Here is a 3,818-nt window from a genome sequence, read left to right as displayed (position 1 = left end):
TGTTACAAAAGTACTCCTCAAGCTCATCAGACCATGCAAACTCTACTTGTTGAGTCAATTTTTGCAAGGGGTGAAGTAACTCTGAGGCTAAGTGAATGAAGCGTGACATGTACTTCACCTTTTGAATGAATGAGATGGCCTCCTTGAGACTCTTTGGAGAAGGTAGGTCGATAAGAGCCTTTGCCTTTGTAGGATCCACCTCAATGCCTTTGGAAGAAACCTTATGACCCAGCAAGATTACTTCATCCTCACCAATATGACATTTGTCGGGATTGAGTTGGCCCCCCATGTCGTAGAGTTTCTTCAAGCCTTCTTCCACCCTCTGCACATGCAATGACTTAGAGCTATAGATGCAAAAATCATCTATGAACACTCTAATGGATTTCCCAAAGAATGCTTGAAACACCATATTCATGAAACGTTGAAATGTCGCTGGAGCATTGGTTAAACCAAATGGCATGACTCTGAAATCATAACAACCCCAAGGAGTGATGAAGGTTGTTTTCAATTGATCCTCCAATGCAATCCCAATTTGAAAGTAACCCGAGTAGCCATCACATATTGTATACTTCTCATGACCTGCTACCTCATTTAGGATCTCATCTTGAAATGGAAGAGGAAAGTGGTCCCTTTTTGTCGCCTCATTGAGTGGACGATAGTCCACACACACCCTCCATTTGCCGTTCTTCTTGGGAGTGACTACGACGGGAGAGACCCACTCTGAATTTTCTACAGGATATATGAATCTTGCTGCTAGAAGCTTCCTCACCTCTTTGAGTAGTGCTTGCTCCTTAATGACTCCTAGTCTTCGTAGCTTTTGTGCCTTAGGTTTGGCTTCTGGCTTTAGCTCAATCTTGTGTTGAATGGCCTCTACGCCACGCACATCTGTGTAATCTTTAGCAAAAAACCTGGGAAATTTCCTTAGTACACATTTAAACTTCTCTCCTTCCTCTGATGTAAGCGTTTTTGAGAGCATAGCATCAAACATTTCTTCATCATGCACAATTTGGTCTTCTTGAGAGCCTACCTCCTCCAAACCTTGACAGGGTGTCTCTTTGTCTTTTGCTCTGAATCTTACCCCCATGACTTCAATGGAAGACTCCTTGTCCATAGTGCTACTGCTGCTTTCTTTCTCTGAGGCGTCATCGGTCCAATCCTTCTCTGTTTCGCCTTGAGAAGATTCTTCATTTATCTCCTCTTGTCGTTGCTCCTTCATATCAAAGATAATCTTCTTACAATTTTCATTCCTGCAAATTAACTTTCCATTTTCCCAATCCTGCAAAGCTCGCATTCTCATTAGCCATGGTCTACCTAGGATAAATGGATAACCACTTCCCTTGGTAGACATAACACAAAAATCAACAACCTTCTTAATGCCAAAAACTTCCACAGAAACATTCTTACAAATCCCAAGACACTTTGCTTTGCTATTGTTTGCCATTTTCACCTTAATTTCAGGTGTTTCATGAATATGCATGCCTAGTTTTTGCATAAGGTCCTCTGTCATGATGCAAATTTGTGCACCCCCATCTACTAGACCCTTCTTAACTAGCCTTCCCTTGATGTAGCAATCTAATATAGGTGTAATGTCCTCATCCATCTCGGCTTGTGAAATTTTTACAAACAACAGGCACATTCTCTTTTGTTTTTCTCCTAGTGCTCACGGCCTTTGTTAATTCCCTCCTAACTTGTGGACATAAGGCTAGAAATTGAGGCCACGAGATATCAGGACCCTTACCTCTCATGTCTTCCAAAAGGTTGTATGGAGCCATACCATGTCCAAGGGGGAAATCTTGGAGGTTTATACGACGTCGTCTCCTCTTGACTTCCTTGTTTTCCTTCACTTTCTTTCCTCGTCCATGGTCACTTTGTGATGCCACACCCTCCTTTTCTTTCTCTTTTCCACGCCCTCGTTTGACACCATTTGCTTCAATGTCTACCTCCTTGGCCTTTGTTACCTCTACCACATGTACATTTGGGTCCGGCAAGGGTGGCATTCCTTCCACTCCTCGTGGAGGTGGTCTTGTTGCATTGGGCCTCTGCAAAATCATCGGTTGTTGTTGACTAGTGCCTTCACCTGCATTCATCACTCACTGGATAATTCATGTTAGGCTTCCCTGGCTCCCCACGAGGCCAAGGACAATTATACATCCCATGCCCTGACTCTCCGCAATTCCAACATTGCAAGAGTCGCCTAGGTCGTTGCTCTCGTTCTTCAACCCTTTTAGCTTGGCCCTTCTGTTCCACAGCTTGTGCAAAGTGGATAGACAAGTTATTTAAAGACTCATTTAACTTTTCTATCACCTCGACTGTGACCTCAGGTAATTCTCTACGAGTGCAAGACTGTACCTCTTCCCTAGGCTTTGAGTCATCAAAGATAAAGCCCCCCCCCCAAGCATACACCTCATCTTTCGGAGTTTCTTGGTAGCCCTAGCCTCAGCAGCATCAAATGTTGTGGGCTCTCCTGACTCTACTTGCAGTTTTAGTGATGGATACATCCCTGCAATAAATCTCTCCTTCTTCAAGAATTCAGCACCATCTCCAGGGTTAGGAAGACTACGCAACCAAAGAGTCCAAAGACGTAAGAATTCTTGCTTATAACTCAAGTAGTCCTCTAGATCCTTTTGCTTATGAGCAACTATTTCTTGCCATAGCTTTTGTGTGTTCAAAGGAGTGAAGTAATTGTCTCTAAAAAGTTGCATGACCCCCTTGTAATCTACTCGTGCGGGTGCAGGGAGAGATTGAAACCAAGTGGAAGCATCTCTTCGTAGGACCAACTCAAACATGTCTAAGCATTCTTGGTCTCCTACCACTCTCTTTATGTGGAGTGCCATTCTAAAGTTTGATAAGAATAACTCGGCATCCTCACTGGGCTCTCCAAAGAATAAGGGATAGCCACTCATTTGCCTAGTGGTATCCATGCTTGAGAAGAAGGAAGCACAAATATGATTGCACAAAGGTCTTCCTTCACTCTCTCTCTCTCTCTCACTCCTTTTTTTCTTTTTTCTTTTTTTTTTCTTTTTTCCTTTTTCAAAGTAGAATGAAAATGTAGACGTCAAAGCTTATGTCATAACGAATCAAAGGCAAAATAAATGGATTAACTGAGGCATTAATGGCTGCTACTTGCCTAGGTCCAAACATACGACGAATGACACGCTGAAATTGTAACTTACTACCAACAACTATGTGTATTTCTTGCCTAGCATAAGAGATTGGCCTACGGTATAAGTCTTCTTGATTCATAAAACTAAGCTAAAACAAGATGAAAATATGCACATCAAAGGAAATGGTGTAATCTAAAATGGGAAGTATGATAGGATTAGGTGATGCTAAAATCTCACTTAGTCTTTCTGGACCAAAAAGAAGAACCATGCGTTGTTGGTAGAAAATCTTTCTATCAATGCAAACATTCACTCTAATGGAGTGCACCCAATGAAACTGGTTGAATTGAATCCCAAGAGGATTAGGAGGAGGTGGATTGTTCATGAAAGATCACACAAAAGTACCACTTTCCTTCTTAAAATATGATACCCAACAAGCAAACAAGGAAATTTAGGTGTTAGAGAGATCGATGTACCTTAAATACCCATTCAAAAACTGCTCGTTCCTCAGTGGGGGCACCAAAATTGAGGCAGTCCGGGGCGGGCAACAAGAAGAGCGGCCTCTAAGCACTCCTCAAGGCTCCCGTGTTGCTCAATGGGATTGGGGCACAACGCAACACAAACATAAGAACCCCAAAACCACACACCCAACAAGAAAAGGGGCACCACCTAGTTATGTGTGTGAACTAGGACACCAAAGATCTTTCCTTGTAGCCA

Source organism: Cibotium barometz, chromosome 30, assembly GCF_041138505.1.
Source record: "Cibotium barometz isolate CiBa-2024 chromosome 30, ASM4113850v1, whole genome shotgun sequence".
Lineage (NCBI taxonomy): Eukaryota > Viridiplantae > Streptophyta > Polypodiopsida > Cyatheales > Cibotiaceae > Cibotium > Cibotium barometz.
Note: the sequence above shows the minus strand (reverse complement) of the source record.